We start from the raw sequence: 26130 nt of genomic DNA on the forward strand, positions 1-26130 counted from the left end.
ACTATGGGAGAAGGCGAAGGAGGTTCATGTGCACATATATATTATGGGATTATCGTTATTAGTAGAAAACCAGAAGCCATCTAAATGCCGACAATAGCTAAGCCAGTTACTATTGTACCACCATTAAAAAGTATGAGTACTTAGATTGTGTAACAATGTAGAAAATGTTTCCCACCCAATCTATGGGTAAAAACGATGGTATATAAGTTGGATATTCACTCTGATTATAATTATGTTAAACTAAAAGCAAGGACTAAAAGGTAATATAAAAAATAAAATTAGTTGTTGGGCTGGGTTTAGTCAACTAGAGAGATGAATTTCCCTTCTTTAAAATTTCTTTTAATGCTGCTATGATAATATTTATATGAGAAAAGGCAACAGCGGTTCAGCTCACGAGGCATGCAATTCAAGGCTGATCTCTACGAGGGATTTTTGAAGAATATATTGTCCTTTGGTACAACAATCGTCAGAAACTATAGATTGCCCCCAAACGGTCTTGCTTCTCCTATTACAACCCTGTGAACCGTAACATATTCAAACAGTCTTAACACTTCTTGTGCTTTCAGCTCGTGACAGTATAGATTTAGGTTATATCATTCCTTCCAGGCTGGAAAGCCTTATCTTTAGAGAGTCTGCACAGGGTGCTTCCTACTGACACCCTTGACCCTTTGATCTTGTGTAATCCTTTGATCTTGTGTAATCCTTTCCTGGATCTGCTGCTTATCTGTTGCAGAATTTGCATATTTCCTGTTTAACCAATGAATGCTTCCCTTGTGCGAGGCAGGGTGACCAACCAGCCGCATTTGCCTGATACCGTCCCAGTTGTGGAATAAAAGTCTGGTTTCCCAGAAGCCCAGTCAGTCCTAGGCAAATCAGGACGGTTGATCTGGAGTTAAATTTATGAACCAGATGGACAAGCTCCTGCCCTCAAGGACTTTACATCCTAAAAAGTGGGAAATGACCAAAAAAGGAACAGGCAATTTGCTGTGACAATGCTGCTATACAGGTTGGCACCAACTGCTGTGATGCATAGAATATAAAGTCATGGTTTTTGCATATCATATGGGTATGTGTGTGCGTGCGTGTGTGTGTGTCCGTGCATGTGTGTGTGCTTAGAGCCAGGGATGGCACACAGAGGAGATGGTATTTGAGGTAGACATTGAAAGGAATGTAGGTGATCTGCAGACAAGGGAGGTTGTACACGGGTGCCTTCTGGTCCTGCCTAGCATTCTATGTGTGGCCTCACGGTTACTGTCTCCAAGGGAAGGATAGTGTATCCAGCACCCTTCTTTGTGTGACCCAGCAGTTGATCTTTCATGACATCTACTCACTGGATTCCAGTTTTCTTGAAACAGAAAGGATCCCAGGTTTGAGTCCCTGCTCTCATTCATATTTGCCAGCTACGTGTGCATAACTCAAGAATGATGTCTGAATGCTCTCTCCTTGCTCTCAGACAGTGCAGTATCCTCTATGCTTTTTTTATACAGAATTCCCATAAGCAACCCTCTTCTGGGCTTCCCTGCTTTGAATGGTATCTACCTTCAAGAAGGATGGCAGATAGGGTAAGGATTATTATGGGCTGAATTGTGTCCCTGCCCAAATTCCTACAGTGAAGCCCTAACTCCCCACTATGACTATACTTGGAGACAGGGCCTATAAAAATGTCATGAAGGTTAAGTGAGGTCATAACAGTTAGGGCCCTAACTCAATAGGACTTATAGCCTTATAAGAGGAGGAAGAGATAGTAGAGACCTCTCTCTCTGTTGGTGTACAGAAGGAAGGCCTTGTGAGGGCATGGGGAGAAAGTGGCCATCTGCAAACCAGGAAGAGGACCCTCACCTGGAACTGAAGTTGCCTGCATGCTGACCTCCAAAAAATAAATTGCTGTTAAGCCACCCAGCCTATGGTATTCTGTTGTGGCAGCCTGAACAATTGAAGACAAGGACGCTTTAATTTTTCCCAGGTGAGAGTCTGTTCTAACTGAACCTCAGCACTTAGCAGCAGGCAGGGAGCCAGTCATAGGACACAGATCTCAAATTAAGCTTTAGTATGGGGCCAAGCGTGGATATGCAAACAGTAAAAACCTATTCATTGATTGAAGGATGGATAGGAGAGAGGAGAACTTCCGTATTAGTGGGCAAGGAGCTGGGGTCTACCTTAGGAAAAGACCATCAACCAGCAGGCACGCAGATAAAGGCACAGCGACGTCCACTCGCCCTTTCCCCTTACCCGCCTTTGCTTCCCCCAGAGTGGAGGCCCAGAGCCTGCTTGGGTGACGTACTGAACATCTCTTGTAACTGAAGCCCAGAGGCCGAAGACCTCCCATGTTCTGGAATCCAGAGATCTTGCCTTGGTCATTTGCTAGACACTTATTTAAGTTATGAAACGATTTTATGGCACCTCATTTGAGCCTCACTACCAGGCCTGGAACTAGGAACCTTGCATTTATCCAGAAGGTAACGGCCTTGTTCAAGGTCATGCAGCTATTAAATGGGAGACCCTGGCCTCAAATGTAGCACTGTTTCCTTGAAGGCTGAGGTTTTCTTCCTCCTTCCCCAGGAACAAGGCCCCCATCACTTGGGTCAGCCCATCCCATGCTGCACGGCTGACAGCTCCTGCCAGGGTCCCTTCTCAATCCTGTCCTGTGAGCGGGGAGCACATTGCCAGGGGTGAGAAGAAAGCCTGGAGCTATTCACTCGACAATTGTTCCTTTCAGTCCAAATTTGTTTTTGGATTTGTTTTCTGTTTGTCTTGTCTTCTAGGGAGGGAAGGAGAAGTGGGGAAACCGCAGCCTTTTCCGAGATCTCTGTGTCTATTCTTCCTTCTGTTGTGTGGAGATTTTAAATGACGATGCTTTGATTTTTCTGCCTCCTTGAGAGACTTGTGCAATTTTTTAAAAATGTACTGGCTCTGGCTGTGCATTTCTGCTTGATTTTGCTCCCTGGGGAATGCAAGGGCCTCAAAGCTGAGTCTGGGACTGCCCGTGACTCTGCTTTTCTTCTGCCCACCTTTTGTGGGACGTACGAAAGGCATTAACTTGGTGTGCTTTGCTGAAGAGAGTGTGATGGCCAGGGAGAGGATACGAGGGAGATAGCTCCAGGTAGGGAGGATAAGTGGAGACCACATGTTTTGGCAGGTCTGTGCTGGAGTACGTGCACTTGAACATACGTGCGTGCCTGGCTTCGTGGCTGTGAGAAACCAGAGGAGGAGGTGGCAAGCAAGCTCTCACTTTTGGTCAAGCACATGCATCTCAGGGAGCAGATGCAGAACACAGTTCCATGTGCCCAAGCAGGTGGAGTAAGGAAACACGTTGATCGTGTGAACTTGGATACACAAGTATGTTCCCACATCTGTGTAAGACCTTGGAAGTGAAGACATCCACACAGCACGTGAGCCCATGAGACTTCCCTCTAGGCTAAGGTATATAAATGTATAGAAAAGACATCAGATGAAAGCTGAGTCCCCACAGGCGTGAAAGCTTTGACAGAGGCTGAGAGAGCAGCAGGAGGCTTGAGTTCAAGTCTCTGTCCTATGCCCCGCTAGGATAGTACATGTTCTTAAGCACATGTAGGATTGAGCAAAGATACAGGGGCGTACGCCCGTGTTCCTGCTGGTGTGAGCATGTGAGCACAGCAGGGTGTGTCCTTTTGCTCATGTGGGAGCCCGTTTCCGAGTGTGCGCTGGCTCTGTGGGCACGTTTAGAAGGGCCACGATGTGCATGTCAGGATGTAGGGTGCGCTCCAGGGCTTGGCTTTGCAGCATTCCTAGCCCTGGAGAATTTAAAACAACAACAACAAGGACAACGAGAACAGGAGATGGTGTAACTCTGCATACGTCTCCGGAGGCTCGGGAACAGGCCCCATGCCGGCTGTGATTCCAGCAGTGTCCGTTACCATGGCTATCGCTAAAAAGACACTGCTGGCTCCTCTGTTTATTTTTAAATCCCCATCCCTGTGACACCTCCTTGTGGAACTCAAACCCCACTCCCTCGTTCTGTGCTGCTTCCTTCCCTCCGAGGATGAACCTAGCTCCTGCTGGTCTCAGGAGTCGGGCAGTAGGAGGGAGCAGCCAGCCCATCATCCCAAGCCCCTTCCCTCCTGACGTCCAGGTGCCTCTGGGGACAACTCAGGACCACAGGGCTCCTGAAAACCAGAAAGCTCAGTGAGGTCGCTGGCTTTCCGCTTGCCTTCAAGTGTGATGTCCAGCCCAGCCTAGAATGATGTGGCTGTTGGGGTCTGGGAAGGGAAAGGGAAGGGTGACACAGAGGCTGGGAGCTGTGGATTTTACGAGTGCTGTGCTCACTGGCCGAGGCCAACAGGAGGGGCAGGCTGAGAAAACTGCAAACAACAGACCTGGGCCCCCACTGCCATGGCTGGCCTCTGTACAGTCCCATACTCCATCTTTAGGCCCCTCGCCCATTTGGTGACATGGTGAGGAGGCGGCCAGACTGGGAATGGCCATGAGCAGAATGATGGCTGGACCAGACTGTGGATGTCTTGTGCTCAGGGGGGTCTGTCTGCTAGTTCAGTCCTTTAAACGCAGGGCAAATGGGACCCACATTAGAGGTTTCCTGTGCACCCCAGCTTGTCAACTTCAGATGCTCCAGGCTGGAGTGGCAGCCCAGCCCCCAGGTGGGAGGGGCTGCAGGGAGCACAGAGCGGAGGGAACTACACCCGAGTGCTCCCCATAGTGGGTTCGGCAGCAGTGGACACCAGGCTTCTCCCACAGACAGTTGGCTCCCTGGGGGCAGGGGCTGTATCATTTTAGGCTCTACCCAACCCTCCTCCTCTGGGATAGTGCCTTGCTCTGGATGACAGCAGGTGCTGAGTAAAGGTTCACCAAATGGACAGCCTTGGTCTGGAAGCCTCCAAAGCGTGCACTTCCACATGGGATACAACTGCACAGGGAGGCAGCTCTTTCCTATTTCTCAGTATCACTTTCTTCATCTACAAAAATGAGGTCCTTAGATTGAATTATCTCTATACTCCAGCACTGACATTTCATGATTCTATTAACTAATTGAAGTGGATGGACATTATGGAGAATGTTGAACAACAGGGTAATTTTTCTTTGAACATTAACCAGATCCCCTGGCTGTGTCACAGTCAGGTCAGTGGAAAGCAAGATATAAAATAATTTCCCCTTCTTTCCTTTCATAGGTGAGAGCAGGTTTGCTGAGTCATTCCCAAAACCTACAATGAAGAATTTGGAGGCGTGTCCCCTGTCCTGACTGTGAGTTTTCTGGTGGCTAGAATGATTTGGTCACCAGCTGGCCATTAGGCTAAGGTGACTATGGGCTATCTTCAGCAGTGACAGCTGGGACTGTCGGCTGCAGCCCCTCCTGCTTCGGGGAAGGAAAGAGGGGGCTGTAGAAGAGACCTGAGTTTGAGACATTAGTCCTGCCTCCTCCAACAGACAAAGGCATGTCTTTGCTGAAGCAACGGGAGCAGGCGCTGGGTTTCTCTCTAACTCTAGGCTTTCTAGGCCACTCTCCTGATGGTTTTGTGTGTCCTACTGATTGATGAGTATTATGGGTTGAATTATGTTACCCCGACATTTATATGTGGATGTCTTAACCCTCAGTACCTCAGACTGTGACCTTATTTGGAAATAAGGTCTGTATAGATGTAATCAGTTAAGAGGCGGTCATCCTGGAGTGGGGGGCACCCTTAGTTGATATGACAGAGACATGAACAGAGGGCCTGAAGAGGACGGCAGAGTCGGTGTGATACTTCTACAAGCCAAGGAATGCCAAAGGTCACCAGGAGGCCAGCAGGGGAGGCCTGGAACAGATTCTCTCTCACACTTCAGAAAGAACCCGCCCTACCGACACCTTGACCTTGAACTTCCAGCCTCCTGCATCACGGGACAATGCATTTTTATTGTCTAGCTACCCCATCTGTGGTATTTCTTTCCACAGCTGCAGCAGACTCATAGAATAGTAGACACCACCTGCTGGAGAAAGCCTTGAATCTCCATTATTCCCTCCTCTATTTCCCCTTCTCCCCAGCTCCAGGACACAAGCACATCAGGTAGAGGCACTATAACAGCAGGTAAATATTCCCCAGGAAAGTGATTTTTTCCAGCCCAGTGCAGTTTCATAGCCACCACTGCAGATTACGAGGTCCTTCTTTCTATCCCGCCTAAATCTCACCTGCTGCAGCTCCAGCCCATTCTGTATTATTTTGTGCTCAAAAGAGAGACTCATCAGAACTCCCACCTCTGGGAAATAATCCTTTGTTGTCTAAAATTGACCTGTGGAATCTCCTTTCCATAATGGCTAGTTCAAGGTAGACCCTCCATTCCTAGCCCCCATCTCCCAAACCCCTGACTCTCAATCCTCCAAATGTCCCCATGCGATGACTTTTTCTTTGACATCCTAGAGCAGGCTGGGCAGGATCTGGCCTTCCCTCCCACCCCCCTGCCCTGAGCCTGTCCCTCCCCTGTCTCCTGGGCCCCTCGATACGGGCCATCCTTCCAACAAACAGAGCTTGTTTGTGGGCTCACACGTGCCTTGTCTCCAAACACAGTGCAGAGAGAAGCTGTAAGGAGTGAGACGCAGCGGCTGGGAAATCGCAGTGACCGATGAGAGGGCCTGATTGCTTGTGCATAGCTGCTGAAAGGGGTCTTGACATTTTAAGTGCTCGTCAGAGTGAGGAATGACAGCAGCAGACAATGAGACACTTCCTCTTTGCCTTTTGCTGGCTATTAATAAGTGTTTCTGATTCTGCAGATGTGGGAGAGATTCTGGGCCATTGGGCTGGGTGTGCTGTGTGGGATTTTTTTCTCACTTTGTCTTTCTCCCAGTGCCAGTTTCCCCCTCTCTCCCCCGACTCCCCCTCCTCTAGCTGCCACTCTCCTCTCCTAGGCGCTGGAGCCGGATTTGTTAGCGCTCAGGAAATGGCATTAGGCAGCTGGACTCAACCTGCCTTTGGCTCTTGGCTGAAATCCAATCTCCTAGTTTCCCTGGCCTGGACCAACTGCCATGTCCCACTCACATTCCCCAGGGTTGGAGAGGAATGGAAGGGACATAGTGGGCTGGCAGAGAGGGTAGAAAGGACTTGTGAGGCTGAAATTGGGGAAGGGGCGATAAGGAAAGGATTAAAATGGGCCATTAAGATAGCAGAACTTGGGGACAGAGAAGGCAGAGAGAACAGGGGAACAGGATCTTCCCTCTCCCTGATTCCTCTGCTCCTGTCTCCTCCCCTCTGTGTCCTCCACAGCTGACCCTGGGCAGGGGTGTTCTCCTCTTCCTCTGTCCCTCCCTTCCTCCCCTCTGTGTCCTCCACAGCTCACACTGGGCAGGGGTGCCATCTCCTTCCTCTGCCCCTCCCTCCTCCCCTCTGTGTCCTCCACAGCTCACACTGGGCAGGGTGCTGTCTCCTCCTCTGCCCCTCCCTTCCTCCCCTCTGTGTCCTCCACAGCTCACACTGGGCAGGGGTGCCATCTCCTTCCTCTGCCCCTCCCTCCTTCCCTCCGTGTCCTCCACAGCTCACCTGGGCAGGGGTGCTGCCTCTGGGCCTTGGGGAAGATGGTGTCTGACTGCATCCAACAGGGGACTCTTTGGTATCCCTGGCTCCCCATTGTCCTGAAAGCCACCCTCTCCCCACATTAGAGTGGTCAACCATCCTGATGAGCCCAGAATTGAGAGGTTAACTTCAGTGCTAAAACTAGCACTGTCCCAGGCAAAGGAACATACTGGATCACCCTGCTCCAAATCCCATCAGGAACCTCTCCCCTGGCTGCTCACGCCCCTTCTCTCTGCTTGAACAGGAAGTAGGCAGTGAGGCCAATGCAGGAGGATGGATTAAGGCAAGATGGGAAAGACTCTTCAGACTGGGGGGCTTAGCCTTGTCCCAGCAGAGGAGGAGAGAGGAGAGTGGTCCCCCGAGATGCCCTCCAACCCTCTCCAGAGGGAGTGCCTGAGTCTCTTGGAAAAAAAGAAGCTTGAGGGGACCAAGTGAAACCGGAACCAGCCCCCTGCTCTAAGGGCCTGCCTGGTACTCTGTTGGCCCCGCCCCATCCCCTGCCCCCACTCCCCCCTGAGCTAGCCCCCTCCAACCAACCCCCCTCCAGCCTGGCTTCACTGGAGTCCAACTCCAAAGCCTTATCCCAAGCCCGCAGCCTCTGGATCTCTTTATTCCGATTCAATTACATACACAATATGAGCTTTGCAAACAGAAAATTACACGCTGCAATAATTGAATTCTTTCCTGGACTTGAAGCTTGCTGGGCTGTGGTGTGGAGCAGCTCCCAGATACCCAGCCTTGCCCCAGGGCCCCACCTGCACTTAGCAAAATCATAACTAACATTTAAACATCATTTTACAGTTAATGGTGTTTCCACCCCAACCATCTCCTTTGAATTTTATAGCTATATGAAGTGATACGTATGTATATATACACACGCATACCCTGCTATTATTATCAATCCCTCTTTACAAATGAGAAAACTAAAACAGAATAATTACAAGATGTTCTTAAAGGAACAGAAGAGGTAACTTACAGCATGTCCAAGACCTAAATCTGAGATAGATTTCATGGTTTTTGCCAATCTAGCCTGATCCTCACTCCGTCCCAGCCCTAGCTAGCAGAGAGGTCTGATTCCCCTCCCCCCTGATGTTCAGGAATAAAGAAGATGACTCCATGGGCGGCGCCTGTAGCTCAGTGAGTAGGGCGCCGGCCCCATATGCTGAGGGTGGCGGGTTCAAACCCAGCCCCAGCCAAACTGCAACAACAACAAAAAAAAATAGCCGGGCGTTGTGGTGGGTGCCTATAGTCCCAGCTGCTCGGGAGGCTGAGGCAAGAGAATCGCGTAAGCCCAAGAGTTAGAGGTTGCTGTGAGCCTTGTGACGCCACGGCACTCTACCCAAGGGCAGTACAGTGAAACTCTGTCTCTACAAAAAAAAAAAAGAAGAAGATGACTCCTTTTCTCCTCTCCCACCAGCCTGGACTCATGGGTTATCTTCAGAGCTGTGGACACAATCTATCTTGTTCCCAATCACAGACCAAAGCTATTGTTGCAAAAGCTGTGAAATGCTTACAAACAAAGGTAATTGTTGGAGGCCCTAAAGAGAAGGGTCCCCCATACCTTTTTCCTCGATAACCAACATGGCAACTACTTTGATTTCATTCCCCCTGCCCTGCCTTTAAAATGAAGCCAAACCTACGAATCCTTAGACATCTGCAGTAAATATGGCTGTAACTTCTGCCGCCCTAGACAGTATTCCCTCCATGAATATTTATTGAGCACCTGCTGTGTGCCAGGCATTTGTTACCTCATTGATTCTCACAGTAAATTAATGAAATAGGTACCATTATTTCTCTTTTAGAAATAGGCTACTGGGGCTTAGAGCAGTAAAGATGCTCACTCGATCTCCTACTCCTAGTAAGGACTAAAACCCAGGTCTACCACTATCAGGGCCTGTGCTCTTACCCAGGGTAACATATGGCCAGTTAAGGACAGGGGCTCCTTCCTCCCTCCCTGGTTTAGGCCAATCACATCTTCGAACTGGACTATTGAATTCCTTCCTTTATGGTCTCCATGATTTTGGTCTTCTGGGCATTCATTCTGTCCTCTGTACTCAGCTAGTAAGTTTTTGAAATAAACAACTCTGACAAAGTCTTTCCAAGAAAAATTCAATAGCTCCCAACTACTTACAGAAAAAAAGAAAGAAAACGAAATGAAGTTCAAGCTCCATGGAGCACTGGGCAAGTTCCTCTGGGATCCTGCTTCTGTCTGCAGCTCTGTCTCCTGCCTCTTTTCCCCTTGCATAGTACTCTAGAGTTATGCTAAATTGCTTCTAATTCTTTTGCTGCAGACACCAGGAGGTTTCCTACTTCACTGCATGGATTTATGCTTCCCCTTCTCCCTAGAATGACCTTCCTATTTTGTTGGGCTTAATCCTGCTTCATCAAGGCTCAGCCCAGACTTTATCCACTCCAGAAAACCTTTGCTGAGTGTCACATCAGCCAAGTCTTCCATGCTGTGATTCCATAGCCCCCTTGCACACTTCTCTGAGAGGACAACTACTGTTGATGTGTCTGTGACCCCCAGCCCTGGTCCCCAGTTTTGGACTGGAAATACATCCCACATAGAGTGTGCCATTCTGTCTGTGTCCCAGAAGCTAAACAGTTCCTGGCTCTTAGTAATCACTCACTAAATATTTGTGGAATGTCTTTAAATCACCATGTTTGGCTGGATGACACTTATGTGCACAATCATATCCTCCTAAATACCTGCCCTCGGATGATTTTTTATGAGACCTGACACTGAATATAAAAGTATTTGCCCACATAGCCTGGAGTTGTGCCCATATGCACCAAAGGAAACTGTTTTGTAGAACTGCAGAATAATCCTGGAACTAAAAATTCTAGTCTTCTACATCAATTAGCTTCTCCCTGATTTCCTAGAAGGTCCTAGAAAATGAGACGGAAAGTTTGAGATGAGTGCAAAGCTCACCTGTCAGTCCAAGGCTTCCATAGCAGACAAGGCAGAGAAGCCAATGTTCTTTCTCCTAAGAACATTCCAGGCATTATGGTCACAGAAGGGAATTGGGCAAATGAAGACATTTACTATGCACCTAATAAAGAAGGTTCAATATTGCAAAGATGTCAATTCCCTGCAAATGAATCTATACATAATTAATGCACTCCCAATCAAAATCCCAACAAGTTTTTCATAGAACTTGACAAGTTAATTTTGAAATCTATATTGAAAAATAAATATTGAGAAAATCAAGATCATTAAAAGAAAAAAAAAGGAGAGGATCTCAGCCTCTCAGATATCAAAACATACTAATAAATGTACGATATGTAATGGTAAAATTCTGTGTTATTAGCTTGGAAATAGACAAACGGATGAATATATTAGAATTCCAAGCCCATTTTCTGGGCATGTAAGAGGCACAAGATAGACATTTGTTGAATAAAAGTGGCATTTCACATCAGTGGCACAATAAATTGGAGTGGGACGATTAATTATTTATTGAGAAAAAAATAAAGATAGATTCTCTACCTTGTATCAGTTACAAAAATCAATTCCACTAAGCTTATAAACATAAATATAAGAATATCCATGAATTAGGACAGACTGTAAACTCTCTTGTTAATGACTTTAGGGTAGGGAGGCTTCCTTTTTTGTTTCAAATACTGATTTTTAAATTTATTGAAATCAAGACAAATTATTAAAAATTGGATTATTTCAGTTTTAAGTTTATAGGAATCCTTTTAGGATTTTTAAATCAAAGCTTTGACCTAGTTCTATCAGATTATTTACTTATTCTTTTTGTTTTAAATTTCAAATTGTTATAGGGGCACGTAGGATTTTGTTATACTGTTTCCTTTTGTGTGGATAAAGTCAGAGTTACAGATGCGTCCTTGGCCTGGAAAGTGTGCAAATACCCCCCAATGCATTGTACCCATTGGGTAGAAATTTACCCAACCCCTTTCCCCCTTACCCCTACTTAAATTTCCTTAAGTTTTGCATCCATATGAACTTATAGGTGTTGAACAATTAGTCCCAATTTAATATTGAGTACTTGTGGTTGTTTTTCTATTCCTATGATACTTCACTTAGGAGAATAGTCTTCAATTCCATCCAGGTTATTACAAAAGATACCAGATTACCATCTTTTTATGACTGAATAGTATTCCATGGTATACATATATCACATTTTATTAATCCAACCATGAATTGATGGACACTTGGGTTGTTTTTACATTTTTGTGATTGTGAATTGTGCTGTTATGAACATTCAAGTGCAAATATCTTTTTGATAATCTTTTTTTCCCTTTGGGTAAATCCCTAGTAGAGGGATTTCTAGATCAAATGATAGGTCTACTTTTAGTTCTTTGAGGAATCTCCACACTACCTTCCATAGAGGTTGTACTAGTTTGTGGTCCCATCAACAGTGTGTGAATGCTCCTTTCTCTCCACATCCATGTCAGCCATCTGTTGCTTTAGTGCTTTATGATGTGAGCCATTCTCACTGGGGTTAGGTGGTATCTCAATGTTGTTTTGATTTGCATTTCTGTAGTAGAGACGATGAAGATTTTTTTCATGTGTCTGTTCATTGTTAGTCTATCTTTGTAAGAAAAATTTCTGTTCATGTCTCTTGCCCACTGTGCAATGGTATTGTTTGATCTTTTCTTATTGATTTGCTTGAGTTCTTTGTACATTTTGGTTATCCATCATTTGTTTGATGTGCAACATGAAAAAATCTTCTCCCATTCTGTAGATCATCTATTCGCTTTCTCGATTGTGTCCTTGGCTATGCAAATACTTTTTAACTTGATCAGGTCCCACTTAGTTATTTTTGTTGTTGCTGTGATTGCCAGTGGGGTCTTCTTCATAAATTCCTTCCCTATGTCAATATCTTTAAGAGTTTTTCCCATGTTTTCTTCTAGGATTTTTAGAGTTTTATTCCTTAATTTTAAATCTTTTATCTATCATGAGTTAATTTTTGTGAATGGTGAGAGGTGTAGGTCCAGTTTCAGTCTTTTATATGTGGCTATCCAGTTCTCCTAGCACCATTTATTGAATAGAGATTCTTTTCTCCAGTGTGTGTTTTTGTTTGATTTGTCAAATGTCACATAGCCTTATGGGGTTGGTTTCATTTCTATATTCTCTGCTCCCTTCCAAAGGTCTAGGTCTTATTTTTATGCCAATACCATGCTATTTTGGTCAGTATAGCCTTGTAGTATAGCTGGAAGTCTGGTAAAGTGATGCTTACAGATTTGTTCTCATTTTATAGGATTGAATTGGCTACTCAGGGTCTCCTCTGGTGCCATATGAAGCTCAGGATATAAATCAATCTCCATAAATCAGCAGCTTTCATATATGCCAACAACAGTCAGACTGAAAATCCAATCAAAGACACAATACCCTTCAGAGTAGCACCAGCGAAAATGAAATACCCTGGAATATATTTAACGAAGGCAATGAAGGATTTCTGCAGAGAGATCTACGAGTCATTGAGAAAAGAAATAGCAGAGGATGTTAGCAGATGGAAAAATATATCATGTGCATGAATTAGCAGAATTAACATCATTAAAATGGCTATACTACCTAAAGTGATTTACAGATTTAATGCAATCCCTATTAAAATACCTACATGATATTTTGAAGACCTACCCTTTGTATAGAAGCAGAGGGCCTTCATATTGCAGATGAAAATAAGCAAAAGATATAGAGCAGGGGTTGGATAACGACTGCCTATAGACCTAATCTGTTCTGCCACCTAGTTTTGTTAAAAAAAAAAAAAATTTACTGGGACACAACCATATCCACTTGTTTATGTGTCATCTATGGGTGCTTTTGTGCTGTAACAGCAGAGTTGAGTAGTTGGTGACACAGACTATATAATTCGTTTGCAAAGCCAAAAACATGTACAATCCAGATGTTTATTGAAAGTATCCTGACCCCTGACATAGAGTGAAAAGGAATGATAAATATGACTACTGCACCAAAAATTAAAACTTGCCAGTCACTGAGATGTCATAACCAAGGTTCTGAAGGCAACGCACAAACTTACAGGAAATATTTTCAAGATATGTAACAGCAGATTATTATTGAGGTTGTATGAGGACTGCCTACAAATCAAGGACTCATTCTAACAAGAAAGAGATGGTAACCCCATGGAAGAGCAGGCAAAAGATATAAACCAGAAATTCACCAGAAACATTAATATACCCAGTGGAAACATGAAGGAATGCTCAAAATTAGGTAATGGGAGGAAAGTTTAATGAAAGGACTATCAAGGTATAGGTTTAAACAAATAAGGGACGATATACTACCTTGGGGCCAGTAATTTTATAATATGTATATTTTGTTATAAATATTTTAATACAATAAAATAGAGTAGAACACGCTAACCCTCTAAAAGGGAATGAAGAAACCAACTACATGATTTTTTAAATTGTTTAAATACCAAGGTAAAGATAGGTGTAAAAATAAAGACAGGTTGAAAATAAAAGATGTAAAGGTATAAGCATAATAAAGCTCTTGTGGCCATATTCCATCAGAAATTATCAATTTCAAGACAAAAACACTACCTAAATTTAAAAATGAATTATGAGTCAATACATTAAGAAGATTTAATAATCTTCAATTTTTATGCACCTAACAATAATAGAGCTTCAATACAGAAAGTAAAAACTGATGAATCTAAAGGGGGCAATAGAGAAATACACAAACATAGCATTTGTTTTAACACATCCCTCTCAGTAATTGATAAAACAAATAGTCACATATCGGCAAAGGTATAGATGGTTTGATAAAGGTAGTTGTAACCATCCCAAGGCTGAAAATGCAAGAGCAGGAGTAGAAGCCTGGGAGGACAGTACGCAGAGGGCTGTCTGACAGAAGCACACACAGACCTATGGTGACCTGAAAGAGAAGGAGAAAAGGAATTCCTCAACCTCATTCTCCTCCCACCCTCTTGATCTCCAATTGGCTGACTCCACTGTAACAAAGATGAGGAGCCTGTTGACATGTCCTTATAGGTCAGCTTCCTGGACTATGGAATGGAGAAATGTGGAATCTGGGAGGGGAGCAAGCTGAAGCTAGGCAGCACACTGGTAATCAGGGAAATGAAAATCACCCACAAGAATGGTAAACATTTGTGAAGTGTGAGTGTTGTGAAACACTCTTGTACACTAATGACGGAGAATAAATTTGGACATCTGCTTTGAAGTCCACTTTATCAACTGCCATGACGTTTTAAATGTGTATATACTATGACCTCATAATTTCATTTCTCTATCTAGAGAAATACTTGTGCAAAGAGGTATGTACAAATATTTCCCAAATTCCTTTTGATTGATGAATAGATCAATTGTATTACAGTCAAATAAATTATATTATAGCCATATGACAAGATAATACATGGATGGAGATGGAAAATATTCTTCTTAGTAAAGTACCTCAAGAATGGAAGAAAAAGTATCCAATGCACTCAATACTTTTATGAAACCAATTTATAATTAGTCACATTTTCTTATGAAAGATAGATCACAACTACAGCCTAGGATGAAGGAGAGAAATGGAGTGGGATGGGAGGGGAGGGTGGAGGTTTGATAGAGGGAGGGTAAACAGTGGGACCACACCTATGGTGCATATTGTAAGGGTACAAGTCAAATCTACCAAGTATAGAACATAAATGTCTTAACACAATAATTAAGTAAATGAGGTGAAAGCTATATTAATTAGTTTGAGGTAACCATTCTAAATTATATTTAAAAAAATCAATACATTGTACCCCACAAAAGCATAAATGTATTCATGATCTATGTGTATATGACTTAATAAAAGGAAAAAAAATAAAATAGTGGGTATATCTAATATATACTATTATGGGTAGTGCTCCAAAAATATTATTGCGTGAAAAATGGAAGTTGTAAAATAATATATCCAGTATTCCGTTTATGTAAAACACATACAAAATAGGCATCTCTTTTGTATACAAGTAAGACATCACATAAATTTATGGACATCATCTAAAAGGATATATGTCAAGATTAGCAATGGACTTTTTGTTCTTTGTGAAAATGAAAATTCACTGTCATAAAAAAATAAGATCATCAGCTGGGTTAGTGTCTCTCTCCAGTCATGAAGTGTTCTGGTTCTGTCTGCTGGAATCCCTCTCCCTTCCCTGCCCCTGTGTCACTGGACCAGGTGTGCCTGTTCGGGCATGTACTAGAGGGGGTCTTACTGTCAAGTTCATCGTATCTGTGTCTGCTTCCCCCTCTTGACTGTGATCGGGAGCCCAGGACCTTTGTAGTGGATGTCCTTTGCTTCATTTTCTAATCTTTACTCTTTCTGTCAATTTCCCCAACTCAAGTCCAATCCACAGGTTACAGCCATGCTCTCCAGGAACCTCCTTACCCATAGCAACCAACCCAAGTTGGACCATTAGTGTGCCTTCCTGGACAATGAGGAACGGGGGTAGAGAAGAAGTTAACCTTGTAGTATATCAGCTGCCACATTTCCAACTATGAGGTCAGAAGCAGCAGGAAAATCATACGGAGAGAAGGAGAGAGAGAAGAATGGAAAGACTTGCAAAGGGGGTCAAAGAAAGGAATCCTGCTTGCATGTGAAAACCTGATCCTGGTTTGCTTCAACAACATGATCCTTTCCAGGAAGGGCACCCCACCTCTCTATAGTAAGTGCCCATGTTTTTGACTAACATCTCCAATTGGTTTCTATTGCTCATAACTAGAAGAATTCTAATTAATAGCGAAGAGGCATTCACTTTTGTATTTCCCACTGCACCTACCTCATGGCTGACCTGCTTCCTCATAGATGCTGAACAAATGTTGGCCAGCTTGGAGGGAATGTGGCATTCATTCCTCCACAGCACACTTGCAAGTGCTCGCCCAGTCTTTGCTTCTCACGCGTCACCTCCCAAGACAGCCCGTCCCAGGACGAGCAGTTCTGATGGCTCCACAGTGTCCCCTACAGCCCCTCTTCACCATGGTAACTCTGCAAACACAGGAGGTCTTCTCTTCTCTGAGCTAAACTCCCTCAGCTTCACCATCAGTTCCCCGTAAGGCATTATTTCCAGACTTTTTTTTTTTCCCTGATGACACTCCTCAGGACAAAGTCCCATTTGTCAGTGTCTCTTGGAATGAAGTGCCCAAATTGGCTCTTCAGAACTCCAACTCCAGTGGCCTGTGAGCAAGAGACAGAGCTGCGGGAGGTCACAGAGAGACTCTGCAGGGCTGAGGATTGAGAAGGGGCTGCATTCCCCTACCAAGTATTTAAAAGAGAATTATTTCCTGTAGGGAACAACTTGGAAATTGTCCCCACGTAGAAACTCTTTGCTGTTAAAGGTGTGTGAGTATGAAAGTTGTGAATGCCCATAATTTGGTTTGTTGATGTGAAACCCTGACTACAAAGTGTTACCACAGCACAAAGCACACGTCTCCCCGGTCAATCCCACTGTCCCTGCGTGACTATGAATCACTCACACTCGAGGGGCAGCTGGCATCCCTGGGAATTGAACTGCAGACTTTGCGAAGTCAAGTGGCAAGTAAGACTATCCGAACATCCTGGAGCTGGGAGGATACTCGGAAGGGATCAGCTCGTCTAATCCCCTCATTTTACAGATAAGCCACCTTAAATCCATTCTGGAATGAGTGGGGCATTAATACATAAATAAAATAAAATAAATTTTACCTATGTGGAAGCTAAGACTCCACGCAGGTAAGTGGCCAACCCAAGTGTTTGTAGCAGGTTGGGAGTAGAGCTCTGACCCACCCTTGAAGCCCACGGTTCTTTGCTTCACACCTACCCCCTTGGGAAAGGAAAGCAGTTCATGGTCAGGGCAGCCTCTGGGCAGTAAGAAGCTTCTTATTTTCCCTCTGAGGTCAGCAGGCCAGACTAAGGGCCATTGTTAAAACCTAGAAATCTAGGAGCAGTTGAACTAATCAAAGTGTGCAGTTAGGGAGTGGACAGCACCAGACTGCCCACCCAGAGCTGGTTTCCCAGTCGACCCACTTCCCCAAGGGCACCCACATAGTCAAATCAATACTAGCATTAAAGTCTTCCCTCCTCTTAAAGGTTGAACCGTGGAACTGTTAGGAACAGCAATCGATTAGCGCACAGTATGGGCTGTATGCGCATTCACAAATCTCAGCTTCCCCTGGACTCCCGAATAATCACCTTCTCCTGTGGTAAGAATTTAGGAGGCTAGAAAGGTTATTTCTGAATGTGAGGATCAGATAGGACACGCTACTTCCTCCTCTGATGACTTTGCTGAGTTCCAGCATCTCTGGTTGGAAAAAGAGAATTGAAGTATTTCACACGGGGAGTAATCAAACCCTTCTGTGGCAGTCCTCACTGGCCTGGGCCGCCCTGTGAAAGGCACAAGCTGTGTGCAATGTGGAATCGAACCCGAGGAAGGTCCCCAGTCAGCCCGAGCTCCCCAAAGGGGTTCAAGGGTGGCAGAGATGAGCCAGGCCCCTGGAGCTGGGTTTAGATCCCTCCAGAATTGCAAGGGTATGAAACTTCATTTCCACCCTGAGAAGCGAGACAGGCTGGAGGGACACAATAGGGTTTTAGGGAAACTTAACAGCTCGAAGTGGAAGTCACCGAGAAGAGATGACTGCAGAGGGGCCGGACAGATCCAGAAGGATCAGACAACAAGTCAAGCCGGAAGAGTTCCATCCATGAGAAAAGCCCTGATTCCAGCCCCACGCCAGCCTCCCACCTCCCCGTTGCCTCGCTGACATTTTTTTCCAAATAGGATACTTCTTTAGTTGGTGGCTTTGCTTGGATGCCCAGTTTCCAATGCCTTTCAGAAATAACGTTTATCTGGCTTTGAAGGTCTTATTCTGGGGACATTTCTTATTTTCCTTCTTTCTTCTTTCAGAAAGAAAGGAAAAAAAGAAAACCCAGCAGCTTTGACTAGTCTGAGGGTGACACGAAGGCCTGATTTTTATGCAATGTTGCAAGTGCCTTTCAGCAACACAAGGGCAGGTTCCTTGACAACGTAATGCGCCTATTCAAAACAACCGCACGCCAGTCAGAGGCCTGGGCGTTTGCACAGTGCTTGTTCTCCGTAGTGATAAGGCATGTTAGATTTTCCCATTCTATTTGAGAAATAATTCTGATCTTTTTTAAGTCCCCTGCTTTTTTGATTTTTTTTTCTTGCCTCTTTGCTGAACAATAAGACCTGTCCCTGTTTGATTCCTTACGTGATGCCGTGTGGTAACAACTTGAGAAACGGAGAAAAAGAGAGTGGGGACGGGCTGGAGGTGGTGGGGGGAGAGTGTGATGGCTTAACATTCCCTGCCAGAGGCTGGCCACGAAAGGGCTGGCATTAGGGAGGAGCTGGGAGATTAGCGCTGATCATTTCTTTGGGTTGATTGTCCAGCTCCTTTTGTTGGAAGCCAGAACATGTAAGAGGATGGGTTAATGACCAGGCCTACCATTCCCTGTCTGGCCCACCATAGCTGACCCTTCGTCTCCTGTTTGCGGGTGTGCAGCCCCAGAACCAGAACGTCTGCTTCCTGCTCCTTCTGGAAGCATGATGGATAAAAAGAGAGAAAAAAAGAGACAGGGACGAGGATAGGGCTGGGAGGATGTGAAGTCATCCAACTTTGCAACTGTCTTCTCCTCCCAGCAACCACCCCAGCTGGGATTTGCTGATCCTAATTCTCATGTCTCCAAATAGATATGACCTCCCGACTGGTGTTAATTAGTTAGCACTGGCTGTATCATAAGCCACCCCAAAATGTAGTAGCTTAAAACAACTACTGTCTATTTAGATCATGTTTCTTCTGGGTAATTCTGGTCTGAGCCGGGCTAGGTTGATCTCAGACAGGCTTGCTGAAACACAGGTGTGTTGACTGGGGTATGAACCGGCCTGCCCAGGTGGCCTCACCCATGCATCTGGTGCATGGCTGAAGCCAGAAGAGTGGCAGGGCTGAGTGGCTTTTGTAATTTAGCAGGCTAGCTAGGGTGGTCAGGTTCCAAAAGCAGCCAGAGGGCAATACCAAAGCATAGGAACTAACCAAGCTCCTGCTCCATCATATTTATTAATGTCCCTTGGCCAAAAAAATTAGGTGACCAACTCAAGTCAAAGAGCAGAGAAACAGACTCTTAGACTCCACCTCTGCATCAGAGACCAGAAGAGAATTCATCTGTTACAATTTAAATACCCTCTTCCTTTAGTCCCCTTCCCCACCCCATCCCCATCACCCATGAGGCTATGTACATTAGTAATTACCTGACACACTTGGTTCGAAACTTTAGGAGAGCTTCCTCCTTGAACCCAACAACCAATCACTCTATATTGTTCATATCCATTACATTTCTATTTCCTTATACCTGTTGAATTTTGCTTGATGCCTTTTTCCCTTAGGAGAATCTCAGAGCCAGGCTAGCCTCCTCACTTTGTGGATGAAGACATTGAGACCCAGGGAGCTAAGATAATTTGTGCTGCACCTGTCATCCCGTCAGTGGAACACGTAATGTCCCAGCCTTCTAACCCCGAGTCCGGACTTCCTGCTTGTCAGATGCTGCATGCACTTACTGTGAGCCTTCTACAACAAGAAACTAAATGGACAGTGCCTTAAAGTTGTGTGTGAATTGAAGAGAATTCCAAGTGGCTTTCACACCCAAACGATACAAAAAGGAACAAAGACTTTTGGTGGGATACAGAGTCCGTAAGTACGTTCAGACCTCTGAAATGAGTAGATTTCACCATTCAGGCAGATTTAGCCTGAGTTTTCCGGAAGCTGAGGCAAAAGAGGGGTGGATATTCATTGCATGATATGCGTTTTTATTTTCCAACAAAAGAAAGCACACAAACTCGTCTGTTGAGACAATTTAGTTTTGCTGGCATAAAACCCAAGTAGACATTTACTGGATATAACTCTCTCTACAGAATACTGAGCAGTGTTTTGGACAGCTCGCACCTTCATAATCCCCAAATCACATTTATTTGCTGTGTTCCTCACCCCCTGCCTCGCAGTGCCTGGCGTGGTGCTCTGGCCGCAGTGGGTACTCAATCAATGCTGCAGTCTGGTTGGTAAGTGGCATTAGCTATTTTGACTCCTCACCAGGAATGGAGTCTGTAGTCGTGGGTGAGTGGACGGGGTTATTTGGAAGGCTAAATTAATTGATTTGCTATTGATTGGACTACAAACCTCTGTTCAATATCCCTAGAATCCACAGCTCCCTGAGTTACAAAGCCCCTCAAATTCCATCTGATTTTCATCTAAGCAGCACAGATTTGTAAATTGCTGAGCAGACCAGACCAGAGTTCCAGCCCCTCCTTATTAGCTGTGCACATTCTTTCACTTCTCTGAATACCTGTCTGCCCCCTTCCCTATCCAGATACTCTGAGGATCATTCCGTCTGTTAATCAAGTGACACACAGTACAGGCAGAACTTTACGCACCTCCCGGAGGTGAAAAATCTGAGAACTACTCTTTATACTCTCAGTTCAGAGGTCAACTAAACTTTCTGTCCTTACTCTCAAGACTTGGTTATCTGATTGGCCCAAACCGAGGGCCTTGGGGTAACATGTTAGAGAAATGAGAAAAAGAGAGACTAAAGAGTCCCGGTGTGACCAAACCACAACCCTGTAGCTGGCATTTTCCCAGCAGTGCTTTGTAGACTTAGATGCTCCAGCCCCCAGCAGTGGGATATGATGGACAGCAGGGCCCGCTCTGCTGCAGCCTGTGTCCTGCAATATTATTTGGCCTTGGGCCGTGCATATGGAAGTCTGATGTGGGACCAAGAAATCTGCATCTCTAATAAACTCCCAAGTGACGCCAATGCTACTGGTCCAGGGACAACTAAAGATGGAGGAACCTTGCGCCGCACTGATGGAGGGATTGCTTGTTTGGTTTTTGTGCACCCAGCTCCAAACTACCACGTGAGCAGGGGATGTACATCTGGAGTTTCATCCATGCCCCTGCACTTTAGAGAAGGATGTTAGGAAGGGCCCAGACTACAGAGGGACTACTCCTTATCTTATCCCTGCATATTAACCTTGGCTCAAGGGTCTTTCTGAAGTTCAGGGTGCACTGAAGTAGGCATGATGGCTAAAATTCGACTCTGCCCTGGCCAGTCCACATGTAACTATCTGAAGGCAGGTGGTGTTGGGTCAGGCTGCTAAGAACACTGGCTTCCCACCATGTTTAAGCAACAAATGAAATCACACAGGGATGTCCCCTTTACTGAGCACCTTCACGTGCATCATCTCGGTTAGTACAACCGCCAGAGCAGGTGCTTCTGTTAACCCCCTTTACAGATGAAAAAAAAAAAAAGCACAGAGAGGTTGAGCCGGGTCCTCAGGTGACCCAGCCAATAAAGGAAAGTGAAGCTCAAACTCTGACCCCGCTCTCTGAAAGTCTCCTTTCTAAGGACACTATATGAGCTCAAAAGTCAATAATCTACAGAGTGTCCCAGCAGGCTCCAGCCATCAGGGGAAAAATGTTCTTCCCCACTAAGAAGAGAAAGGACATGTCCCTCGCCCTGTCTTGTGTGCCCACCCTGTGATGACCTACCTGAAGCACTTCGAGCCCAGTTGCACATCTGAATGTCACCAGGGACAAAGAGGAGAGTGTACTGAGATACTAATCAATTACTTAGGAAACTGACAGTCTGGGGGTTTGCACTTCAAAACAAGTTAAAATATGTCACTGGCTTTTTATTATTTTTTAAGAGTGCAGTTAGACATGGGGAGTTTAGCATGAATAACCTCAGATTTATGTGCCGATCAGATGGATCCTTAAACTTCCTAAGTGCTTAAAGTGTACACATTTTAACTTGAAAAATTACCAGGTTTGTCTAAAGAAAAATTTTCAAACATAAAACATGAAGCTCATTTGAAGGGAGAAATTCTCCAATGGAGTGAACCCAGCCTGTCATAAAAAAGTTAAACCAGGCATAAAGGAAAATGTCAGATGTGTGGGAGAACCAGCTGTCTCTCCTCTTTTTTTTTTTTTTTTTTTTTATAACCTAGATCAGATTATAGGAGAATATATGACTTTCTGAGGCCGGGCATCAGGAGGGCGGGAGAGAGTCAACCTCACTCCCCTGGGTGATACTGAGCCTCTCTCCTAGAGAATGCATTTTTTTTTTTAACTTCTAAATAAAGCACTCTACAGTGGCACATTTATAACCAGCAAAGAATTACTCAAATAAGAGACGCTGTCAGCTATTTATTTTAAAAGCTTTTTTCTTGAAGGAGAAGGGGGAAAACATCTTTCTGCTCTTCTCCATGTTCCTTTAAATGGTGAATTCTTTTCCTTTATTCTTCTTGGAAGAGGAGCCTGTCTCCTGGCCTAAGGACTATTTCTGTTCCTCTCTCTCTGTCTTCTCTACCCTCAGCTGAACTCTCCGTTCACCTTCCAAGGAAAAGGGAAGCTGAGTTTCCAGCTCATGAGGCTGTGCTAGAAAGGGGAGGTGTTGGGGTACGTGTTCCTAGGGTACAGAAGCGATTCTTAATTGAATTCTAGAAATAACACCCATCCATAGAGAATGGGGAAAAGAAATACAAAACAAAAAGCAATAAGGGAGACAGAAGACGGGAAGAAAAGGAAAGAAAGTGAGAGGAATGGGAAGAGCTGGGATGGGAAGAGTAGCTCCTGGTCTCCGAGAGCCACGTGGGTTCAGGGCTGGACCTCAGGCTTCCTGTTCATGCTGCCTTTTCTGGCTCCATTTCTTTCTTTTTTTAAATTTCAGATTAATATGAGGTTATAAATGCTTAGGTTACATTGTTGTTGTTTCTAAGGTAAAAGAAGATAATTGCATGGTATGAATCTGACAAAGGGCTGGTAACTAGAATCTACAGGGAACTCAAGTTAATCAACAAGAAAAAGAGCAAACAACCCCCATTTCTATGTGGGTAAGAGACTTGAACAGAAACGTCTCTGAAGAAGACAGAGGAATGGCCAATAAGCACATGAACAAATACTCATTATCCCTAATCATCAGAGAAATGCAAATCAAAATCACTCCAAGATATCACCTAACCCCAGGGAGAATAGCCCCCATCACCATCCCCAAGTTGCAGATGCTGGGGTGGATGTGGAGAGAAGGGAACACTTTGCACTGCTGGTAGGATTGCAAACTATTGCAACCTCTATGGAAAGAAGCATAGAGAATTTCCAAAGAACTGAAAGTTGGCCCCATTTCTAATCAGGCCTGAGCTGTGGATGCAAAGCTCAGAGTGGAAGCCGTCCAGCGTTAGCCATCACAGCTCAAACAGAAGTGGTTGAGCTCTTCCCTCTAGAAAGGCCTAGAAGGAATGGGGTAAGGCTGGGTTTGCACATTGCCAACATGAAAAGTGAACAGAGATCAGCTTATGGTCATGAAAATGCTAGAAAGATCTTTTCCTGGGAACAGGATGGAGAGTTATACTATGTTGGAACAGAAATACTAGTTGGCTTGACTTTTCTTCTTCCCAGCAGGTATCACCTCACCTGAATTAAACACCAAATCAGCTCATGCTGAGCCAGTGTGATGGGAACTCTGTACCGGTCCATTGCCCTCTGGTCTCCTATCCCCTTCTGTTGGGATCGTGCCCATTTCTCAAGCACCAACTCAAATTCTTTTTTTTTTATCACAGACTCCTCTGACTAGGACTTATCTCTTCCTCTAAAAGCTTAACTTAGGCTGGGCACAGTGGCTGACACCTATAATTCTAGCACTTTGGGAGGCTGAGGCAGGAGGATACTTGAGGCCAAGAGTTCAGGACCAGCTTGAGTAAGAAAAAGATCCTGTCTCTACAAAAATTAGAAAAATTGGCCAGGCATGTTGGTGCATGTCTATAGTTCCAGCTACTTGGGAGGCGAAGGGGAGAGGATCCCTTGAGCCCAGGAGTTTGGGGTTGCCGTGAGCTGTGATGATACCACTATACTCCAGCTGGGCAACAGAGTGAGACCCTGTCCCAAAAAATTAAATAAATAAAAGCTTTACTTGCACTTCAAAAATTTCACCTTACCCATTCAGCGCTATGTTAGCTGTTTGAGTGCACACCCAAGGCTAGGGAAGGCCAGGCCTGGTACACTTTTGCATTTTCCACAGTGTTTGGCACAGAATAAGTGATCAATAAATAGACGTGGGGAATTATTAACATGAGCCAACACATTAAGTTCCCTGGGAGGGCAAACATTGCTTTAAGCACTGTGTGTATGTTCATTTGAACCCTCAAAACAACCCCATAAGGATGCTCTAGTTGTCTTCATTTTAGAGATGAGGAAGTGCAGTGGTTGGACGACTCGTCCAAGGCCACTCAGCTTGTAAGTAGAAGATTTGGGATTTGATCCCAGGTGTCTGGTCCGGGAGTCTGCTCCTCACCTATTGTATTAAGTCCCTTAAAAGCCTCATCTTCTATGTAGGATCTTGATTGAACAATTTAGTCAACATGCTTATCATGTTTAATAGTCCAACTCTAAGGCCATTCATTAGCCTTAAAATTATTCTTGTTTCCTCCAGGTTTTTATTGTGCCTGTTATTCACCTCCCCTTCACCCCACCCTGCCAAGACAACAAACCAACCATACAAGATTTCAGTGTGAGTTACTAGATCCAACACCTTTTAACGTTTTTCATTATATCACATTGGACATAGAGCGAGGTCAGAGTTCCAATCCTGTCATTTACAAGGTCTGACAATTAAGTTCACAAACATGCCATTGTATGCTTATGCTGGCATCACTATGAAAACAGCTCGGTAAGGTTTCATAATTTTGGTATATCAGTGTGTTACCGCTGTGACAGCGTCTTGCTGTGTGGTGTTCATAATTGTTGCACATTTTTGTGTGCCTTTTTGAGAATGTCAGAGCTTGAATTAGAGCAACAAACAAACATTAAATTTCTTGTTAAACTTGGCAAGAGCAGAAGTGAAATCAGAGGCTGTTAATCTAAGGTTGTGTTCCAGCTCCATCCATGTAAACATGAAACAGGTAAAGTCTCCATCTTTCTTTAAGGCTGCATAATATTCCATGGTGTACATATACCACAATTTATTAATCCATTCATGGATCGATGGGCACTTGGGCTTTTTCCATGACGGAAGGAGGGGGATTAATGGGATTACACCTGTGGTGCATCTTACAAGGGTATATGTGAATCCTAGTAAATGTGGAATGTAAAGGTCTTAGCAAAATAACTAAGAAAATGCTACAAAAGCTATGTTAACTAATGTGATGAAAATGTGTCAAACGATCTGTGAACCAAGTGTATGGTGCCCCACGATCATACTAATGTACACAGCTATTGTTTAATAAAAATAAATAAAAATAATAATAATAATCTAAGGTTGTGGGGATAATTCCATAAAGAAAATGGCAGTGTACAAATGGACTAAACATTTTTTCAGGGAGAGAAAGTGTCACTAATGTAGTGAGGACAAGGGAGCCAGTAATGAGCAGAACTGACGAAAATTTTGCAAAAACTCACCAAATTGTGCATCAAGATTGTCGGCTGACTGTGAGAAGCATAGCAAACCAAGTAAACATCAATAGAGAAACAGGAAGATCTTACCTGAAAATCTTGGCATGAGAAAAGTGTGCAAAAATGGTCTCAAAGGAGCTCACTGATGAACAAAAGCAAAGGAGAGTCAAAGTTTGCCAAGACCTTTCGAGAAGCAAGGTGATGTTTTGGGCTA

General features: G+C 44.5%; 1 long non-coding RNA gene across 8 annotated transcripts; it reads left to right on the top strand.

The window, feature by feature from the left end:
• Positions 1-855: 855 nt before the first annotated feature.
• On the top strand, positions 856-25729 carry LOC128588045 (uncharacterized). Of its 8 annotated transcripts, XR_008380689.1 has the most exons (8): positions 856-1006; positions 1775-1963; positions 2249-2456; positions 2560-2669; positions 3137-3420; positions 5160-5232; positions 15842-16162; positions 19868-25729. It is a non-coding gene; the product is annotated as an uncharacterized LOC128588045 (long non-coding RNA). The 8 variants fall into 8 exon arrangements; XR_008380683.1 differs by lacking the exons at positions 15842-16162; positions 19868-25729 and adding an exon at positions 1488-1562 and having other exon boundaries at positions 5160-15830; XR_008380687.1 differs by lacking the exons at positions 15842-16162; positions 19868-25729 and adding an exon at positions 9821-15830 and having other exon boundaries at positions 5160-9051.
• Positions 25730-26130: the final 401 nt, after the last annotated feature.

The sequence above is a fragment of the Nycticebus coucang genome, chromosome 6 (genome assembly GCF_027406575.1).
Source record: "Nycticebus coucang isolate mNycCou1 chromosome 6, mNycCou1.pri, whole genome shotgun sequence".
NCBI classification, from domain to species: domain Eukaryota; kingdom Metazoa; phylum Chordata; class Mammalia; order Primates; family Lorisidae; genus Nycticebus; species Nycticebus coucang.